Consider the following 23,582-nt stretch of genomic DNA (forward strand, 5'->3'; position numbering starts at 1 on the left):
AAAAATTTTAACATTTAAACCCCCCCCCCCCCCCTCATTTTGAAAATCTCTGCTAAATTACAGGACATAAATCATTAACGTTTTAAGTGTATTACTACCACATATCCACCAGAGGACAGTATTACACCAACTATAACAGACATAAGCAACTCTAACTAAACAGCAAGTTTGCAACAGAAGGTAGGCTTATCCATTTTTTTTATTGTTCTTATATTAAATGTCAGGCTTTCTCACCATCAACATATTGGCCTTCCAGGCAGCTGGTCACCGGGCACTTCCCGTAAACTGGGCGGCTCCAGCCTCTGCATCTGTCACAGTCTCTTACTCCAGGCCCGTGGCAGGTCAGACAGGAACTGTGACAGGCCAGACAGCACCACCCTCTGGAGTCTTTAAATGTGTCTGCTGGGCACTCCTTCACACAGGTGCCATCTTTTTCATGCAAAAAGAATTGTTTATACACTTATTTTTTAGTTTAGTGTTGTGATTTTCATAAAATTATTTTAAATTGTAATATTATTTCACAATATTATTGTTTTACTGTATTTTTGATCAAATAAATGCAGCCTTGTTGAGCATAAGAGAACATTCAAAAATCTTATCGACCCCAAACATCTGAACAGTAGCTGTTCACAGGTGATAAAACAGTTTCATAGTATATCAATGTAGTAATAATTAGGAATAAGTAGGTCTGTATAATCCCAAAAACATGAACTTTAGTTTGCATGAATGAACCTGATCTCAGATCAGAATCACAGTGCTAACCTGTGCAAGGTTTTGCATTAACTATATTTGCATCCCATTTCTATTTCCCATTCAAATGAGTGAGGGAAACAGTGGTTTTTGTGCACAATATCCTTTTTGTAAAGCACATGCAATGCTCTATCAGGCGTTTCCAACCTTTTTTTTCCTGCTGAACCTTATTTACATAATTACTAATTATTACATAAATTATTACATTTAATTATAAAGGGATATATACATATTTATTTAAAGATTTCAGTAAATTAATGGACAATCGATGTACTTTCATTTCAAATCAAAAATAAATAAAAAGTTAATTGTGACCTTATCTAAGTAAATCTAAGTTAAAGTTAACACTTTTCTGTTTGATAAAGCATTTAATACTTCAAGCATTTTCCATTGTACAGTACTGTTTTTATTGTGCTGAAGCACTTTCTTTTATGGTACTCTACTACAATTGTAATTGTTTTTGTCTTATAGTTTTTATTTTGTTGTGTGTGGCTTTAGATGTTGTAAAGCACATTGGTTGTTTTTAATTGCGCTATATAAAAAAAATTGTCATTGTCATCTCACAATTCAGACTTTTTCTTGCAATTCTGAGTTTAAACTCACTATTCTGAGAAGAAAGTCATTCAAAGCAATTCTGCCTTTTTATCTCGTAATTCTTAGAATTGTGAGTTCTGCAATTCTTAGAATTATGAAACTAGCAATTCTAGAGGTTTTTTTCTGCCTGCCAAAAAAGGCAATCTGTTTGGTCAACCAATGGCAAGGGAAGCTGTTTTTTTTTTTTGCAATTATATATGGTTACGGAAAGTACTTCACCTTTAAATATTATATTCAAAATTATTAACACTTAAAGATGAGTAAATATATTGGCATGACAACAAAACATTTAAGTTTCATTATAAGTGACCCATTGGAGTTTTGACACTCAGGGTTTTTTTCACAAGCGTCTCTAGATCATTTAGCTCTCTACGATTGGATAAATCAAAAACAACTTTAAAGTAGTATTCATTTTAAATTGTAGCTTTAGGCTAGACTTAACCAGCCGAAGTAATGAGACTGAAACAGCTATGGCTATCAGGAAAATGAGAGTGAACTTTAGCGAGGCATTCAGAGGAAGTAGTGTACACACTGTTCAGGAAGTATCCGGACCGGCATGTGAGACACAGGCTATCGCTCCTGCAGTCCACACATGGCTCTGGGCAGCTGATACACAGTCCTCTACCGCGGCCCTCATAGGTCCTCTGGGGACAGTGCTGACGACACTGCTGTCTGTATCTTCACACAGAGATAACAAACAATAGGTTTGTCACATATTGAGGCTAAACATTGATTGCATTGTTTTAAGAAGTGAGCAGGGCTTCAACATATTCCTTGAGGGCTGTTTCACATGCTTGAATGAGTCATTACTATTTGAAGCTTCAAACTTTGAAGCTTCTTCTTTGTTCACTAGAAGAATTATGCAAGTAAGGTAATGTCGCAAACAGATGGCTTTATGCAGTCTTGCAGGTCAGTTGTGAGTGCGGTTGTGGAGAAAGCAGAAGACGACTGAAATCCTGCGTACTTTACTGAGATCGTACAGCCAGGACCATTGGCAGCCAAATCTTTTTTTAATAAACTGTGTTTATTGCCTTCTTTGCATAAGCATTAATAGTCACATCACTTGTGCCTATCTTACATAGAAAATTGGTGTGTTTGCAGCGGAGTAAAACTAAAATTAGGGGTGCTCCGATCAGGATTTTTGAGGCCGATCGCCGATCACAGAAAGCAGTATCTGCCGATACCGATCACCGATAACAATCTTTTTAAAGCCTTCTTTTTATCATTTATAACTATTTATAGTGATACTCCAATCAGGATTTTTAGACATTTATTCAGGGCCTGAATTTAATTTTTGAAAATTCCCCTCTTAGGTGACTCTTGTGAGAGGAGTCCGCTACTGATCCATGTCTGTTTACCACAAACACAACATTTATCCATTATTTTGATTTCAAATCCAAAGTCACTGAAAATGCTTTTTCAGCATTGCAATTCTGATTTTACACAGTACAGTAATACAATCTTTCACAGACATGTTTAAACACAATAAATATAAGCAACACATTATTCAATGCTTTTTTACTTTTGCATTTACTTCTAGATTTATATGTTAAGTTGCTCAAGCAAGAGGCAAAACATTTACACTACTTTTCTTACGTTATCACAAACTTGCCATGGACAGAAACAGTCAGCTCTACTGCCTTTCCTTTTGCATTGAAATCTTTATTACAAGCAATCCTGCAGCTCATAAAGAACTTTGTTTTCCTACCTCCACGAGTGCCATCTATTATTGCCTTGTTTATCTAAAAGTGCTCTTTTCCTTTAAACCTAGCCAAGCCGTGTTGACTGTGAAACACAGTAGACTTTAATAATATGCATTTATGGTGTAATTACTAAATTTTCGTGTCAATCCATGTTCATACTTACTGCAAGAAATGCGCTGTTACTTTAATTCAGTGCTTGCAGCGCAGCAAAAATAGACTCGGTGCGGAACGAAAGAAAGAAAGAAGACTTGTCATTTTGTCTGCATGCTCTAAATCACAGGTAATACAGTATATTACATTTTATTAAAAGTGCCACAATTCTGTCAATTTTTTTAATTTAGATTTCATTCTCATTAACACATGCAGTGGACACTTTTTAATTTGCAAAAATAATTTTGCAACATTATGATATATTTCACATAAATGTGCAACTTTGGAAACACTGTGATAATGAATTAATTTAAATTCAATAATGCAAAGTTAGAAAATTTAGCAGCTGGTTGAACTGTAAGGTTTTGAGTATGACACACTCAAATACAGTGCTCAATGTGTTAAAAACTCTTTAGTCACTTGGCCCAACATCAATATTCTTCCTATCACTTGGAGTTGTTTGAAAACTTGCTTGCAAAGAGTTTGGAGCAGCTTCAGAGCAGCAACGTCTTTGTAGACTTACTTTTGAATCAAAGACGCTCTGATTCACAAGCTCCTCCTTCAAGGTGAGGAATATAATGCTGGCTGAGATTCTGTGAGCCCGGGGCAGTTGGTTTCAGTGCCTTGACAGAGAGAGTCTGAGTACAGAGTAACCAGAGAAGCCAAACCACACCAGAGAAATAAAAAGCCATCCCAAAACCACATTGCACCTGCCTGCAGCAGTGTTACTGCAATTATTCAGCCATCGAACTTTCAGAGGACAATAGACCTCTAATATTTGAAAGCATGAGATTGGAAGATAACAGTTTACAGTCTGTTGTCATAATTCTATCACGATGCTTTTAATGTTGTATAGACCATTTGGGAATAACACAGTCTTTAAATCAGCAGTGTTTATGAGGACTGACTAACAACTATCCAGTAAAGTTATAAGAGAGCTTTTATATTAAAGGAAGAGAAGAAATGAGGAACAGATGAAGAGATAATTTAATGGCACATTGGTCTCTCCTTAACAAAAAAAGGAAACTCCTGCAGTATATACAACTGCAGGAACGACAGCTGGAAGTATTAGAACACTATCATCAGAGCTGCTTGAGAAGAAGTTATATAGATTATTGAATATAGACAAACTGTTATTTCAGGCACAATATGGACAGATATTTTGTTTATTTTCCCCTCCCATCAAAAATAATCAGACTGGACTAAGTAGTTTGGTCCTGGATTTACTCACTGCCAAGATCTGTTTACACTTCAGAAAAATCAGCATTTCAATAAGCTTTTAATAAAAACGATTTCTTTATACTTTTTTTCAGCAAGGACACATTAAATGGATCTAAAATGACAGTAAAGACATTTATAATGTTACAAAAAATCTATTTGAAATAAATACAGTTTTTTCCCCTTTTCTATTCATCAAATAATCCTGAAAAAAGTAGTGCAGTTTAAAAAACACATCTATCAACTATATTAAGAAACACAGCTATCTTCAACAATGATAAAAATAAATGATTCTTGATCAAATCAGCATATTAGAATGATTTATGAAAGATCACGTGACACCGAAGACTGGAGTAATGATGCTGAAAATTAAGGAATAAATTACTTAATTCAAAAAAGAAAAATATATTAAATATATATTAAAAAAGAAACAGTTATGTTACATTTTTAGCAATATTTTACAATGTTACTGTAAAGATCACGTGACACCGAAGACTGGAGTAATGATGCTGAAAATTCAGGAATAAATTACTTAATTCAAAAAAGAAAAATATATTAAATATATATTAAAAAAGAAACAGTTATGTTACATTTTTAGCAATATTTTACAATGTTACTGTTTTTAATGTAAAAAATTGCTGTTAAATGAATGTGTAAAATAAATTTTTACACTATTTTTTTATATAATTAAAAAAAAAATCTAACCCCAAAACATTTGAACAGTAGCGCATATATTCCCCAAATCATTTTTCCAATAATTCCAATATCACCTTTTACACTCCAGCCTTGTAATAAATAAAAAAATCTGGAAAATATAACATATAAAAGCAATTAATACAGTATCAGTCAAATGTTTGATGGTTTGACAAAATGTATACATCTGAAGATTAAAAAAATCTCCTTACTGTACAGGCATATGCATAAATGCTTGAAATTAGTAGCACTTATCAATGGATTTCTTTACAAAACTCAAATTTAAATGTATTTGAACTTTATTTGTAAGTTTTTTTAAGGATGAGTGTGCAGAGTTGTATTCTAGACAACGAGTTTTGAGATAGCTACCTTTTACACTCCAGCCTTGTAATAAATAAAAAAATCTGGAAAATAAAACATATAAAAGCAATTAATACAGTATCAGTCAAATGTTTGATGGTTTGACAAAATGTATACATCTGAAGATTTAAAAAATCTCCTTACTGTACAGGCATATGCATAAATGCTTGAAATTAGTAGCACTTATCAATGGATTTCTTTACAAAACTCAAATTTAAATGTATTTGAACTTTATTTGTAAGTTTTTTTAAGGATGAGTGTGCAGAGTTGTATTCTAGACAACGAGTTTTGAGATAGCTATTTTAATTTTTTTTATTTTTTTTTGCATTTCATACTTTTGATGACTTTATTATCATGCTAAGATGTGGAAAATAGTAGCAGAAAAGGTGTCTTCAAGTGTCTAACTGGTACTGCAGGTGTTAATCAATCTTAACGTAAGTCATAATAAATCTTAAAATACATCTAAATAAATCAATTTTAACGTAAAGATAAATCGAATAAAACTACATAAATCACATGTTTGCACTATGGTAAAAACATATCTTATTGTAGTTAAGCAGTCGATAAGCATGGCTGATCAAGTGCTCCGTCTGAGACACAGAGGTGCCTCACTATGGAACTCAACACTTAAGCAAGATGTTTGAGGGAGACGGAGGACAACAGCTGCCATGGCAATGGTGCAAGCACAATGAAAGCATGAGGAAAGTTCGGGGGGATTAACATTGCTCTTTTCCTCTCTGAGTGGACATTCATTAGTCAGGACTCTCGTACAAGACACTCCAACCCTCTGAGCAAAGAAAGTCCTTCAGTTTCAACCGAGCGAAGAGGAGATGGGCTCAAATTAGTGAGGAGAGAGAGAAAGAAGACAGATTGAGTGAGTTGAGGGAAAAACTCCTAAGAGGTGCCTCTATGTAGAGCAGCGTGGATCTCAGGTAACCGGCTGTGAGACTTAACTAAAAGTGAAATCTGATGCACACAATAGCTGGAGGCCATAACACAGGGAGCAACACACAATCAAACCTCTGTTCTCTTCATAGTATCTCTGCAATATGCTCCAAAAGACGTCAACACAGCTTAAAGGAATAGTTCGGCTAAAAATTAGAGTTTGCTGAAAATTTACTCACCTTCACGCCATCCAATATGTAGAAGAGTTTGTTTCTTCATAGGAACAGATTTGGAAAAATTTAGCATTACATCACTTGCAGTGAATGGGTGCCGTCAGAATGAGAGTCCAATCAGCTGATAAAAACATCACAATAATCCACAAGAAGTGAAAAGCTGTATTCATCATTGAAGTTTTTAACTTCAAACTGTCACTAAAATACGAGTCATCTATTCATAATATTGCTTTCCCCAGTGTTTTTATCAGCTGTTTGGACTCTCATTCTGACGGCACCCATTCACAGTAGAGGATCCTTGATGGATGGCCTGAGAATGAGTACATTTTCAGCAAATTTTCATTTAAACTGTATAGCAGTGGGAATAAACTGATTTCTCAAATACAGTACTTACAAGTAGTAGCCGTCTGTGCAGCTGTGGCAAACCTCTGGATCATCTGTCGAGGACACAAAACAGGCAATGACTATTAAACAATACATTGGTTATTTTTTTGTCACTGCTAAGCATAAAACAAGTACATAACAAACAACTGGCAAACAATTGGCTGCAAGTATTAATGAGTAGTGATGAATAATCAAGCATAATATTACATAAATGAATTGCACTGCTAAAATAATGAAACATAAAAGTGTGTTATTTACCTGTGGAACATGTTTTACAGCCAATACCGCAGTCTATACATTCTCGCGTATCCATATCCTGAACCTGACCTGTGGTTCAAGCAAATGTCTGTGAGTATCATATACTGTATATGTGTGTGTGTGTGTGTGTGTGTGTGTGTGTGTGTATGTGTGTGTGTGTGTGTGTTTGCATGTTACATGATTGTTTAGAAGTTATACAATAGTTAGTTCCTGTCCTTAATTTTGACTGGCCAAACGGCATTCCAATTCAATTTTACAGAGGGGGTTTTCAGTCCATAAATCAGAAATACTGTCAATGAGTGAATGAATGCATACATAAATACCATATTTTTATGAATAAATGTGTTGCATGAATCAGGCAAATGATATGTGAACAAACAACAATGTAAAAATTAAAAAATATACACAGGAAAAAACCTGGAACATATGGTATATGTAAGTGCTACTGAAGTGGAGATTTCTGATTTCTTTTGTGAAAATGTCATTTAATGAAATTTACATACTCAAACAGATAAAGTGTACACTTAAATGTGTATTTTGGATGTTTCTCTTTCCACTACTCCACAAGTTATGGAAACACAAATAGCTCAAAATCTCAAAACTGAACAGTTCATGAAAAAACAATGGTTTTGCCTGCAGTGTATTGCCTACTGTATATATTGTTACATTCCCCTCCTGTCTAGGGGTTTGCAAGGGAAAGTAGCAAAGAAAAAAGCATAAATTAAAAAAAAAACATCAAGAACACTCTTCAGTCCTCTGTCCCAGAGTGAAGATGACAACAAATCAAATGTATACAAAGATGGAGATTTATTTACAAAAAAAAAGCAAAATTAGTTTAACATAAAGAGATAGGGAGCAATGGCTCAGAAGAGAGCAAGGCATAAAATAACAAACAAAACGATTAACTAACTAATTTAGGGAGCAGCACTAACTTACCTCAAACACCCAAAAGAAAAGAGAAATAAACAATATAAAACTTCCCTAACTGAAACAAAAACAGGGATGAAAGTAGTATCCAAAGAAAAAGGCACTCTCTCCCTACAGCTTCCCTTTTAACTCACACCAATATACAGAAAAAGGAAAATAAAAAGATTATATTATCTGCTATCTATCTTTAACTTTTCAGCAAAGCAAAATCAGGGTCAGATATTACAGTGCACAGCATAAATGAGTACACCCCCTCTGAATAAATATAAAAGATGTATTTTCTTAATGATCACTAATATAATTCATGGAAAGATGCCAAAATTGAAACATTAAACATATACTTAATAAAAACAACTAAATATATGCCAATATTTTCTGTAAGATAAGTAAATTAGCCAATTTTGTTTAAAAGAAGGATTGCAGAAATGAGTACACCCTAGATTTAATTCAGAAAATGTATAATATTCTAGTACTATGTCCTCCAGAACTTAAAGTATACTGCTCTGACCCTTCTTGGCACTGAGTGTACAAGTTCATGACAAATTTTCACATCTGTGCTGTTTAACTCCTGGAGGACGACCTCCTTAAATGCCCTGGTCTTTAATGGGGGAGTTTTGCTCAGCTCGTCTCTACAGAATCCCCTACAGCTGCTCAAGAGCGTTAAGATTGAGTGAAATACATGTCCACTGAAGGATTTTCACCTTGGGAGAATTAATATATTCATTGTCATGCTGAAAAAATGCCCAATAATGCAGGGAATGATGGGAGGGTAGCATCTTCTGTTTCAAGTTTTTGTATTACATCACACAGTGGTGTGTGAATTCATGCCAGCATTGATAAAGCACAACTCCCTCACACCTTCAGCACTCATTCATCCCTATATAAAAGCTTTACTACCACTGAACGTCACTGTGGGTACTAAGCACTTCTCTCTGTACTCATTCTCTAGCAACACCAGAACATTTTGGATGCTTTTGGATCCGAAATGATTGACTTGGTCTCTTGAGACCAGAGTATGGATTCCCAGAAGTCTCTATTTTGTAAATATGGGCCCTGGAAGAGGTTAAATGAATTTATTTTGCTTTGGCTACAGTAGGTAATTCTAGTGGTGACAACAACCATGCATGTCACTTCTGCAGGCTGCGTCATACTCTGTGAGATAAAGTGTCACTCTTTTCACAGCTTTTGCTGGCTCTGAGACACTTGCATGTTATTTCTCCTGCTCTTTTTCTAGCAAAAATTCACTCATCACTAAATGAAAACTTAAAGTGAAGACCTGAGTATTTCAGGAGCCTTATCACAAGTCCATTGTTTTTTAATGTTGGTGCTACTTCTGCTATATTTTCACACTTAAAACAATAATTTGGTATTCCTCTTGTACCATTGTCCTCTTTTATGCTAAGAAATAAGTCACCTGGCAGTTCTCTCCCAAGTGGTTCCACTGCTGCCAGCATTAAGTCTGAGTATGATTCAGTGGGCCATATAACACATTTAATTGTCAGGAAATTACTTGTCTTTAAAAATTTTGGTTCAATATACTTACCTGTTGATCAAAATAGCCTTAAACCTATACACTTTATTTTTTATTTAGTAACTTTCAGTAGGGTGTACTCATTTTTGCAACACAAAATTGTATCACTTTGATAAGAAAATCTTATTTTGCTGAATAATTTTGGCATTCTTCTTTGGTAATTGATCAAGCAGGCTTGATGGAACATTACATCTCCAAAGAACCCTAACATGTCTTCTAAGTAAAGAGTAATTGCTGAATTTGTTAAGTTTTAGTGGGGGTGTACTCATTTATCCTGTGCACTGTATCTCCAGACACAGCTCACCACAGAAACACTATTAGCCACTTGCTAATACACATCTAAAAATCTGAGGATGACAAACAACAATCCACCAAAGAGTTCAGTCTGGAGCAGGAGAGAAGTGTGACTCTCTGCAGCAAACACTAGTGATGGGACGATTGATACAGAGGCTCCGATGTTCCGACGCAGTTTTCAAAGCACTGTTGTATCACACACTGTGCCGATGCTCGTATCGAAATGACAGTACCTGTACCAGTACCAGTACGTGACTGATGACGTTTGAAGCTTCGAATGTCATGCAGTATCGGAAGGTCGGGATTGCTGGTTTGAAAAAAAATGGCGCTTCGCATGACTCTTGCGTTTGACTTTACATTGACTTGGTTGTGTGTGTGTGTGTGTGTACACTTATTTGGGATTCAGTAGAATAGTTTGGAATAACCTCAACACCAGACAGAAACTGTATGCACGTCACACCTCTGTTGCATTTTATCATGTTCTAGCTGCCGTCTCAGAGACCCCGAACAGCTCACCCAAAATATTTTTGCTACTACTCACATCATTTATTAATTATAATCACACACTTGTATATTGTATATTATTGATCAATATGTGACCATCCTCTGCGTCGCAATGTTTCGTTAGATAGGCTGGAGAAACCGAGTCTGACCACCATTTAATTTGGTTGTATCAAATGTGTCTTTTATTTTATTTAACTGTAATCATGGTAGTTTAATTTTACTTCAATCATGACAACTCTCGGAACATTTTAGCATGGTGATGAATATGACAATGTTAATGTATTTGGTCTTGGCGGAACAGATCTGCTACACTGCTGCTGAATTGCTGCTGCTGTTGGTTATTGCTGTAGTTGTAGATTATTGCTGCTGCTGCAAGCAAGTACAGGAACTTGCTACTGCCAATGCATATGGTGATACGGTGCCTTGAGTATTTAAGACATACTGCTGCTGCACAAATAGCATATAAAATAACCCATAGCAGATCTATACAGGTGGAGCTGGGGAAGGTGGAGGGTTTCAGAGAAACTCTGAAAGCGCTCTGCAGGAATCTCTAGTGAATGCTAGCCAGCCATATACATGCAAGGCAGTAAGCTCATTGGCTGCATATGCAGCATGAACCAGTCAGCTTGTGCCAAATCGTTTAACTCTCTGAATATCATCGGTTACGTTAACAACCCGTTGCCTGCGCCATCTAGAGTTTCATGACTGAACTATATATCTTGCACTTGTGCTGCATCTCAATTTACCTATTATACTATTCCCTAAAAGTATGTACTCTTTTTGTGAAGAAAGAGTAAATAGTTTTGAGTGAGTAGAAGAAGAGTAGGTACGTTTTGAGACATACTACCACGTCATAAAATTGCATCTTGAAAACATGGACTGCTCTGTCGCATAGTTACATGCACGGAGTGCTGCAGGGATGATGTATTTTTATAGGCCAAAACCAGGAAACTCTCAGGGAATTATTTGGGAAACTTTGAGGGATTTATTTATTTATTAAAAGAGACTGAAAGCATTGTTGGAAGCTTAAAGGTGGAGATGTTGAAGTTATGCGACCTTGGTGTAGTTCATGTATATCCTTTTTTAGTTCTGGAGATTGTATTTAGGCTTCAAAATTCAGAAAAGCTGTGTTCATTTGTGAAGATTATGAATGAAATGTATAAGAATCATAAACTTTTGTGGGTCGAAGAGTTTGTTTCACAGGCAATGGAAAAATCCAGTTTAATTTTTGTCAGGGGAATCAGGGTGATGACAGCTGCAGGTTGGCCTACAAAATGTCATCACTGCAGCGCTTTATTCTGTAATATAAACTGGTCTGTCGATCCATTTTATAGAAAGATAGACTCACCAAGTCCACAACGGACTGTCAGACAGATGCCGCTCAGAAGATTGTAGCCTTCTCTGCACTTGGCACAAACTTTGGCATCAGCACAGATCTCACAGTTAGGCATACATTGAACACAGGTGTACTCTTGGTCCGAATAAAACTCTCGTGGGCAGTGCAGTCTGCAGTGGCCCTGATACAGGAAACGCTCCTTCCCCTCCTCATCTGAAATCACACACAAAATGCATTTAGCATGAGGACTCATGATCCAAATGACCTTTATTTAAATAATGACTCAATGATTCAGAGGATATATATATATATATATATATATATATATATATATATGTGTGTGTGTGTGTGTGTGTGTGTGTGTATAAGAAACCAAACCAAGAGTACTAAAATGTCCAGTTTGCGAGGAATTTGTATGTCCTTTGTAACTTGCTGGTTATATGGATCACTGGCTTCCTTTTAATAAATCACAGCATGTTTTCAAAGCAGGTAATATTATGACATACAGTGGGTACGGAAAGTATTCAGACCCCCTTAAATTTTTCTTCTGTCAATATGGGGTGCTGTGTGTACATTAATGAGGAAAAAAATTTAACTTAAATGATTTTAGCAAATGGCTGCAATATAACAAAGAGTGAAAAATTTAAGGGGGTCTGAATACTTTCCGTACCCACTGTATATTATTCCAACACTAACAACCAAGGGTGAATGTCATGAAAGCATAAGCGTGTTTATTTAGACATTATTTTCATGACAATAAAGTTGTCACAGTTATATACACAGTATATATATATATATATATATATATATATAATTTATTTATTTATTTGTTTGTTTTAAGAAATGAATACTTTCATTCAGCAAGGAGGCATTAAAAATAAATTCAAATAAATGTTTTGAATAAATTCTGTTCTTTTGAACTTTCTTTTCATCAAATAATCCTGAAAAAAATTCTGAAAATTCCCCTATGCATCACAGGAATAAACTACATTGTAATATATATTTAAATAGAAAACTTTTACTTTAAATTGTAATACTTTTTCACAATATTGCTGTTTTAGTGTATTTTTTGGATCAAATAAATGCAGCCTCGGTGAACATAAGATATATCTTTCAATAAATAAATAAATCTTACTAACTCCAAACTACTTTTTCCTTACAATAGCCAAACATGCACTGACCGAAGAAAATTATTTTGACATGAAAAAACCAGGATATGTTCTTGGCGAGTTTTGTTGAATGCAAGATTAGAAGCCACATTAAATGCTTACTCTTTCCGCAAACAATCACTAAATCTGAAACTTGGATATCAACATCTGCTTGTGTCTATCATGAACTCTTCTTTAAATAGAAACAGTAGCAGGGATCTGACTGACAGGTTTTGCCAAGACTGGGACACATAAACAAGGGCTATGGAGAGTGAACAGGCACTATTGGCAGTGTTGTAGTTGTCACACACTGGTGGATCCAAGGCCTCCCCGTTCAAGCACCTCGGACTGCAGAGAGAGAGATTAAGATTTACAGCTCTCTTCTTTGAGATGGTTGAAAAGGAGGGATGGCAACCATGCACACCTAAACAGAATTCAAAAGAGCGGCTTGGTTTGCTGAAGACCAGAGTTTGCTTATTCATTCTATTCTATTGAAGTAATAGTTCAGCCAAAAATTTAAATTCTGTCATTACCCTGATGTCATTCCAAACCTGTATGCTGTTATTTATATGCGACTGTGGATTGTTAGTTTGGTGAATAATGACTTAAAATTACGATCTTTTCCAGTGTAATAGTCTAGTCCAGTGGTTCCCAAACCTGTCCTTGAAGGCCCCCCTGCCCTGCACATTTTGTATGTCTTATCTAACACACCTGATTCCACTCATCAGCTTGTTAGTAGAGACTGCAAGAACTAAATTGGGTGTGTCTGATAAGGGAGACATACAAAATGTGCAGGGCAGGGGGTCCTCCAGGACAGGTTTGGGAACCACTGGTCTAGTCTATATGGAACATTTTCATGATATTTTTATAGTGTTTTATTAATTCTTTGGTGTAATACTGTATTGCTTTGAAGCATGACAGATGAGGGCAATTTGAGCCATCATTGTATGGAAAACATTTTAATTTCTTGTTGAACTGTCCCTTTAACTACCCAGAATTCCACAAAAAAAAAAAATCCCAATTCACGTATTTATTCACTTTTCTATTCCATTTTGTAGTAGAAATAGTGTAAGTAGTGTGTTCACACTAAACAAATTCCAATAATATGAAGTGCTCTTCAAATACCCAGATGATGCACTGATTTATCTGATGGAACAAAGAAGGAAAACTTCCTGCACTTAACAGTCGTGGCTTTAAAGGGACAGTTCACCCAAAAATGAACATTTTGTCATCATTTACTCACACTCAAGTTGTTCCAAAACTGTTTCTTTCTTCTGTTGAACACAAAAGATGATATTTTGAAGAATGTTGGTAAACAAACAGTTGGCGGTAGCCATTGACTTCCATAGTATTTTTTCATACTATGGAAGTCAATGGCTACTGTCAACTTCTAAGGGGAGAAGTTATTAGACTGTGATGCTTATAACATGTTTGGCTAATGTTCTTTCAAGTTTGAAAAGGTTATTTAGTAATAAACAATTGTTCTTCAAGTAACCTTAATAGAACGTTTGTGCAAAGTTGTCAGGTCTTTAATGTTCTCAAAACATTTAAACATCATTCATTTAGCGCTTTTTCTGAAATAGTTTATTTAGGAGTTTGTCTAATGTTTAAACGTTCCCAGATAGCACACATACGTCTGCAAGATATCTGTTAAAGATCGCTTCTTCTGAAATGCATCCGTAAAACTGTTTCTTTCTTCTGTTGAACACAAAAGATGATATTTTGAAGAATGTTGGTAAACAAACAGTTGGCGGTAGCCATTGACTTCCATAGTATTTTTTCATACTATGGAAGTCAATGGCTACTGTCAACTTCTAAGGGGAGAAGTTATTAGACTGTGATGCTTATAACATGTTTGGCTAATGTTCTTTCAAGTTTGAAAAGGTTATTTAGTAATAAACAATTGTTCTTCAAGTAACCTTAATAGAACGTTTGTGCAAAGTTGTCAGGTCTTTAATGTTCTCAAAACATTTAAACATCATTCATTTAGCGCTTTTTCTGAAATAGTTTATTTAGGAGTTTGTCTAATGTTTAAACGTTCCCAGATAGCACACATACGTCTGCAAGATATCTGTTAAAGATCACTTCTTCTGAAATGCATCCGTTGTGTACAAACATCTGATAGACGTCTTTAAGATGTCAGTTTTACATACATTCTAAATCATAAACATCGTACAGACATCTTCTAAACGTCTATTTGACATCTGATAGGAAACGTCCAATAGATGTATTGCAGATGAGCAAACATTCTAAAAAATACGCCTTGCAGATGTAAATGCAGACATTTATCAGATGTTTGTACACAGCAGATGCTTTCCAAATGAAGAGATCTTGCAGACGTATGTGTGCTATCTAGGCTACTACTTGTTTTAGAACATTCAGAAAACACTTAAAAGTAACATTTCCATAAAGTTAGAAAAATGATCAAATGGAACTGTCCCTTAATGTTTTCTCTAAAATTCAAAATAACCAAGAAAACCAATTAAAGACAACATTTAGAAATAACATTTTCAAACCTTAATGGGAACGTTAGCAAAACATTCTTAGAACAAATTTTTGTTAGCAACAGTATACTTCCATACCAATAATAATAATAATAACTTTAGGGCATAGAAAGCGTTTAAATCCGAAAAGGATTGCTGACTGAAACTAAAGAAAGGCCATAACATCACATAACTTGAGATATTTTTTAACTATGTCCAAACAGAAACATTATGAGCTTTTACAATGCTGAAAGTGGTCTCACCTTTTCCCACTCCCATGTTTGGCAGTTTAAAGTCTAGCCTACTGTTAAACTTCCTCGGTGACATCGATTACTGTTCAAAATCATAACAGATTCATTTATGGAGTGGACCTTAATTTCAACTCTTCCTGTAATTAAAAGTGCGCAAGACACTGTCATGTTTGAGGTCACTAAACAAACTCTCTTTTGAGGTAAAGCACTCTTTGTCACTTTGATTCATTGTTTCACCGCAGCAGCTGTGCAGGGAGGACTGGGAGGTTTGTCTTCCCAATTGTTTCTCGGCAAACCCCTTTGTGAACTTGCACAATGCTGCCACAGAATCGTACCACCCAATGACCACAAAAAATTAGACTTTTGATTAAATATTTAAATTTCAGGCCGTAATAACGCATAGCTGATTGAATGGCTCTTTTGTAGTGTCCCTGTTTACTCACAGCATTGCTAGCGTCAATACTGACTTACAAACAACTCCACACACAAGCTTTTTTACTGTATCTTGCTATAGTTTGAATTTCATAACTTGCGGTAACCTTTCGAAAACATCACTATAAAGTTCTCTATAAAGTTGTCTACTGCGCATGCGCACTGACAGCGGGATAAGATTTGTCCCAACGGAGGCACCTGTTTGATCCAATAGATACTTCAAGTGTTAAACTACATGATATAATAGTGAACTATCACTCACCTAAACCACAAGCGGTGCACTCGAACAGCTCGTGACCCGTACACTCCGTGCAAGTGGGATGACAGAAAACGCACTGATTTTTTAATAAGAACTGTCCGCTGGGACACGACACCACCGGCGATCTGGCTTGAATAAAACCGACACAGCATAATGATAAAATAAAGATCAAATAAAATAAAGAGTTCATCGTTGGCGATGTTGTGCAGCGCATCTATTCGCCATGCACACACACTCGCACACAGTTCGTTCAGTCCTGCGCTGCCAATGACAACGAGCATCTAAATCACAAAACTTGCCCAACAAGTTGCTTTCAAGGGGATTGGTCAACAGGCCTTCGGGGGCCACCCATTCCTCTGCCCCATTCCGCATTTGACACAAAGGACATGGGTAATGTTATGAACAATTCTGAGTGATCTTGTGCTCATATAGGCCTACGTATTCAATCTCGTAACATTTTGTTCAAGCATATAGGCCTTACTATAATTTATCAAAGAATAGCAGTAATCAATGCTAATTATTTCATAATGCGTGCACCTATATATAGCTACAGTGGTAAAATATAATTACTATATTATTACGTTGTTATTGTTGTTAATAATAACAATTAACAAAAACTATTAATAACAATTGGTATATTAAATTAAAGGTGGTAAAAGCTAAGCTGTAAAAATACTGTAATTTATCAGAAAATATTTAGCAGTAATCAATGCAAATTATTTCACAGCTTCATAAACGGAAGAGCGGTAAAATGGAAGAAGAAAAAGAAAAATAAGAAATTAAATTAAAGGTGTTGTAGCCCATTGTAAAACCTGTTCATTTGGTTGACTTGTTACGTTACAATATGGTAAAAAAAACTTTCAACTACAAAAATATAACTGTATCTGTGAATATGTAATCACTGATAATAATTGACAGTATTCAATGCAAAGTAGCCTATTTCATAATTTATCATATAAAATCCTAATAATAATAATAATAATTAATAATAATACATTCAAAAAGATGGAAGCCCATGTATGTATACACACACACACACACACATATATATAGATAGATACACTCTTAAAAATAAAGGTGCTTCAAAAGGTTCTTCAAGCGACGCCATAGAAGAACCATTTTTGGGTCCACAAAGAACCGTTCGGTCAAAGGTTCTTTAAAGAACCATCTCTTTCTTACCTTTTTATAATCTGAAGAACCTTTTTTCCACACAAAGAACCGTTTGTGAAACAGAAAGGTTCTTCAGATTATAAAAAGGTAAGAAAGAGATGGTTCTTTAAAGAACCATCTCTTTCTTACCTTTTTATAATCTGAAGAACCTTTTTTCCACACAAAGAACCGTTTGTGAAACAGAAAGGTTCTTCAGATGTTAAAGGTTCTTTATGGAACCATTTAGACAAAAAGGTTCTGCTATGGCATCGTGAAGCACCTTTATTTTTAAGAGTGTATACATACATACATATATATATATATATATATAGTCTAATAGTTGCCAGAATTAAAGGAAGCAATACATCTCTGAGTCTCTCTGTTGCACATCTTATAAAAAAGCTTCTTACATTTTTTCTTCTTTGAATTTTTTTGAGATTTGCACATTCTTTTTGGCAAATTTGCTCCGACTCCATGTTAGATGTGAGCAGGATTTTTAGGCCATTCCAAAAACAGGATTAAGGACATGTCATGCACATTAACCTTCTGGTTCAAAGCCACTTCAGGACGGTTGTTTACTTGCTATTTTTGGTCACTTTCCTGTTGAAGGAAGTCTTGCAAGTTCCAGAACGCATGCTTGGGTTTTAGCACAAAGTCTGATTTAAGTATAGAATCTCCCTTTATAGCCTCTCACACTGCTGATTTCTTTTGACAAACTACATGAGATGTGATATGAGTTTTTTTTTTTTTTTTTCAAATTAGACTTCATACATTAACTTCATACATTCCAGATTTAGGAAATGTATATGCTGAATGCTCTTGTTGTCTCATGTGTTTCTCTCTTTTCTGTCCCAGACAACTTCAACTCCTGTGAATCTGTCTTGGCCTAATCAATAAACAGATTGTGTGAGCTAAGCGGCCTAAAACAATATTCTCATTGTATCATATTGATATCTTGCCATATTTTGATATATTTGTACAATATTTTAGTATAAAGGATTTAAAAGAAATGGAACGAAAGTAAAATAAAAATGACAATGTCGAAAAAGAAAACTATGTTTTGGAAAACTATGTTCTGTAACGAGCTCTGTTCAAACCTATGAAGACAGATGAGCAGCAGAGGGCGGTAGAGTGTGTGCTATTGCTGATATATCAGTTCTCAACATGCTCTCCATTTTTTTAGCAGAAAAAAAATTCTGTTCTTCGGCAAAATACCAAAGGTTTTAGTTAAATTCAGTGTCGTGGCATTATGGTAACTGCCCATATTGTTTATTTGTTTGTTTTTAGATGACTTACTATATTTTGAATGTATAATAATAATAATAATATAAAAGTAATAAATATAATATTAAAATATAATAATAATAATAAAACAGCTATCCAACAGGTACTTTGTTGAACATTTTTAATCAGAATATGATGACACAACTGACTAATTGTAAATGATTAACCAATCAATGCTAATCTGTTGATTGACATTTAATAAAAAAGTCATCCATTAAAATACAATTCTTATTGAGGAAATCAGATCTGAGTAATAAATTATTCAAATAAATGTCAAATGTCAATATTAGTTATTAAAAACAACAATATTTAGAAATAATACTTTTATTTCATTTTTTCTATTCTGCTTTTCTATTTTTTAATAAAAGAACAGTTGAACGATTGTTTCAATTGCGTACTAGCTTTGTAAAATTGGATATTGTTATGTTCATTGAATATAAATAGGTAATGAAAAATATAAAAAAATAAAAAGGTGCAAGAGTAGGCTATTCTAAAGCAAAAACAACTGTGGGGAAACAGTTTACCGATATTATTGAGGCTATATAATGTAATAAATATTAATAAATAACAGTATGTTCTGATAGCCTTTTGTTTTCATAGAAAACAATTTCGTCTTATAGTCATGTATATAAAAAAGTGTGACACCACAGACTGTGATAGCAATCCTAACAGGCAGCTGTTTTCCAAAAGTGGGCGGAGTCTGTAGCTCATTTATAACGCCATTCAATAGGCGTGAGTGGACTGTGGGCGGAGTCTGTTGCTCCTCTACGTCATTCAAGAGGGGGTAATGAGGTGGGCGTGTCTTCGTTGCCACTGCTGCATCAGTGAATGACATGAGGATGTGAAAGAATACAACGGGCTGGGCATATGATTTTAAAGCCATTCTCGAACGGACTGCTATATGGACGATGAGGAATACACTGAGGACTGACTGAGGAACGGTAAGACGCGTCTTAAATAATAGGCTGCTGGCATAAGGAGCATCCGTGTGCAATAAGAGGCTGTAGGAATCGCTGCGCACCCGGGGCAGGTGCACCTGTCTTCTGTACGTGCCCGGACCGCTATTAGACGCATCTTGCGGGTATACAGTGTTTTTATTTATTTATTTTTCCAATCAAGGCCAGTTTGAACAAAGGAACTTGGGTGGGATAATAAATGGCCGATTATTCTGGTGGCTTTGTGGTAAGGGCATCTTTTCGGCGCATCATCATCAAATGCATTGCGATATGATTGGGGATTGAATTTTCTTTGTCTGTAGACACATTATATGGGCATGGCTGTATATTAGTATGGGCTGGGACTGTTGCGTAACAGACTGAACAGAAAAATACGTTTATGGATTACAAAATAATGATCAAATATGTCATATCTGATGTGAGAGAAGGATGAAAGTGGATGCTTTCTTGTTCATTGCCTCTATATGCACAAGTCCCAAGCAGAAATCAGCATGCCTTGGTTTATGTGTGTCAGAAATGCTCTTTGGTTATTCAATCTAAACATGCTTTTAATATGTAGCCTACTTTATAGATGCTGTGGGCGGAAGGTATACTGTAAACAGTCTACTAGCTACCCACCAATGGTGCGTTTAGGCCCCGAGCCCGGCTGTTGGGCTCAGTATTGTTTTCTTTTATTGAGCTTAAAGGTGCACTCAGTCATTTTTTGCTCAAGTGAAGTTTTAGACATTAAGAAATGCACGGCAGTTTTGGAAATATGAGTAAAATTATGAGCTGGATACTCTAGATTCATGGTTCTCAACCAGGCGGATGTAACTTCAAGATGACTTATAATGTTTTAAGATAAAATAAGGTACATAACGGATAATGTACTGTTAGTTAGTTGCAGGTCACAAAGTGGCTATTTACCAAATAAATATTCTTGAAAAAAAACACAAATTAAGTTTTAAGTATTTTTTTTATCTATATCCACAAATTTAATTCCTGAATTGTACTCCTTGAATTGAAACAGATCAGCTTTGTTTTCATTCCGGAGGTAGGAAATATAGGCTGTGTATATTGTTGAATTGTTCAAAATATTGTTTAATCGTACAAAGATGAGAAACACTGCTCTATTCAGATCCATTTCCAAGAAAAACTCTTGTTTTTATCTACACAGTGCGGATCGATCACATGACCAGGGTTACTACTACTACTTCTAATACTAATAACAATACACTTTTTTGTTGTCTACCACTTTAAAGGCCAGATTTATGGGATATTGTGGCTTGGTTGTGTTTGTAGTAGGCCAGAAGGGTATGTTTGTAAAATCGGATACCGACCGTATCTTTGATTTTTGATATATGACTCCTGACTGAACTTGTATACCAAAGCTTACTTTGTGCTTGTGGTTTCTTAAGAATGTCAGTCAGTCAGTCAGTCAGGAAGTTTCAGTTCAGGCTATCATGCTCTTGTCTTGTATATATATATCTTGTGTGTGTATATATATATTAATTGTAATATATATTATATTTATATATATATATATATATATATATATATATTCATTTTCAAAACTCTTAGTACTAATATGACAACAGATCATCAAAAGTGCACTTTTTCAAACATTTACGTTTACAATACACACAATCACAAAGTATCATTTTCACTACATAAAATAAGTGTTTCATCTATATAAATGTTTCATTCACAGTAACAGCCTTTCATAAAGCTCTTACTATCAAACCTTTAATTTGCTTGTTTTCTCATTCAATTTACAGTTTGTTTGTTTTTTATTCATTAATTGCGTTTGATTAATTGCATTCCTTTTTTATTATTATATTATTATTTATATTTTATTGGTGAATTATTTATATTTTAATATATTATTATTTTTAATATGTTATTTATTTTTAATTAAAATATTTCTATAATATTTTTTAAAACCACCTAAATTATTCAGCAATATTAATTTTTGATACTGTATTACAACTATGCTCATGCAAACTTATAATATTGGTCTACATTTGACAGCCGTAAATCTTACTATAGGGACTTAAGGTTAAACTCAAAGCATGAGGAAATAGCAAATAGACAGAGAGATATTTTATTGATCCCTGAGGAGAAATTTACGGAAAGGCCAAACAGGTCCCTCCGAAACGCGAGAAATGCGACACATTACCTCACAAGCATAAGAACAGCATTCCACATTCACAGCAGACAAGCCACACTCTTTCAGGCAGAAGTCCTCTCTTTTGGTCATTTCATCTTATTTAATGTTTCGCCCAAGTAGGTGGCACACAAGAACACATATGACCTTGACCTGATTGTTTCAGATGCTGTCATATAACCCCGGGCCGGTGAAGCCACTGAAGGCCTGTGTGTGGCAGGGCATCAGGGGACAACATTTGGCAACCGATCAGTTGCTACATAGAATTCTGTCCATGTTGTAAGCACTTTATGAGCAGAGCTGAGGTTACTGAGATCAGTCTGGAGATCAGCTCCACAATCTGACATAAAATTAATTACATTTTTAAAAGAGATCACAGACTTTGATACATTTTTGTATGGCTTTTGAGGTTTCAAGGCTGGTGGGTCACAACTAGTGGGACGTGGACAGAGGTGAAATTTTTACTGAACAGTTCTTGAAAGAACAATGAATCTTTCAATGATCCGTTCTTAAAATAACTGCTTTTCCTTAGTGTGAAGAACTCGTAGTACAATGGAAAATTTCCATGGATGTTAAAGGCTCTTCATGGGACCATCAATGCCAATATTAAAGACACTTTTTTTATAGGTATAAAAACTGATTACAATTTGGTTGATGACAATTAAAAAAAAAAACACATATGTATACCTTTTTCGCATACTTGTACCTTGGATCTCTTATAATACCTCGAAAAACTGAGCTGCACATGCACAATATGCAAAAAGTACTTGTAGAAACTGACATATACTTTCAGCTTTTGTTCGATATTGGAGATTTTTTGCAGTATGCTGACATATTCAAAAGGCCTGTCACCAAGAACAATAACTGTACAGCATACTAATGCAGTTTTGTCACCTGCCGCTTGAAATGCTCAAACTATTTAAAGTCCTATTTGGCTGTAATTTTTATGTTGTGCACTGTACACACACCCTAATGTACATGTAAAAACCGAAATATACTTTTGTCTTTTGGTAGAACTCAATATTGGAGATGTTTTGAAGACTGTTCCTGCTGCTCTTTTCCATACAGTGAACATATAGTTACCAGTTGATTTCAAGTCCCAAAAGGAACCATAAGTGTACCATAAACCTTAGTCCATACATATTTGAGAATTTTTCCATCATTTCTCCCTGCCTTTGCATAGTCAAACTTGGCACATCAAGACAAATTTAATTTTGGGTCAACTACTAATTGGCATAAACACATTGCAATTGTATTGGCATAAACACAAGTATCTGCCAATAACAAATGTAAATGTAATCAAGAGTGAGGGAAAATTTAATATACTGTTTTTTTTCCTAAGATGTAATTCTATAAAGCATAACAACCTCCACATTTTTAGACTAGACTATATTTAGAGTATCAACATGAAAGCGGGGTAAATATAGTTGTATTCTGCATTTAACTTGTGAAGAACTGTAATATATTGTCCTTTTTTGATTGTTTGGCTATGTAAATGTTGTCAGGACCATTTCAGTGGTGCTCAAATAGGCTTACAAAGGAAGCTCATCCCATCAAAGGTAGAAGCTGCCTGTTTTTCCGCAGCATTCCATCTGCCTCCCACCTCATTCTCCAGAAGTTTTTTTTCCTTGAGATGAGATGAAATGAGTCAAGT

At 35.0% G+C, this 23,582-nt stretch overlaps 1 long non-coding RNA gene and 1 pseudogene across 1 annotated transcript in view; one reads left to right on the plus strand and one right to left on the minus strand.

The window, feature by feature from the left end:
* Positions 1-16,618, minus strand: part of LOC107550218 (proprotein convertase subtilisin/kexin type 5-like) — a 26,981-nt pseudogene extending 10,363 nt beyond the window's left edge.
* A 3,019-nt stretch (positions 16,619-19,637) lies between these two features.
* Positions 19,638-23,582, plus strand: part of LOC107550221 (uncharacterized) — a 43,206-nt gene continuing 39,261 nt past the window's right edge. Inside the window, exon 1 of the long non-coding RNA XR_001604635.1 lies at positions 19,638-19,767. This is a non-coding gene — a long non-coding RNA (uncharacterized lncRNA). The remainder of the gene's footprint in view (positions 19,768-23,582) is intronic.

The sequence above is a fragment of the Sinocyclocheilus grahami genome, unplaced genomic scaffold, assembly GCF_001515645.1.
Source record: "Sinocyclocheilus grahami isolate Dianchi unplaced genomic scaffold, SAMN03320097.WGS_v1.1 scaffold392.1, whole genome shotgun sequence".
In the NCBI taxonomy this organism is placed as follows: Eukaryota; Metazoa; Chordata; class Actinopteri; order Cypriniformes; family Cyprinidae; genus Sinocyclocheilus; species Sinocyclocheilus grahami.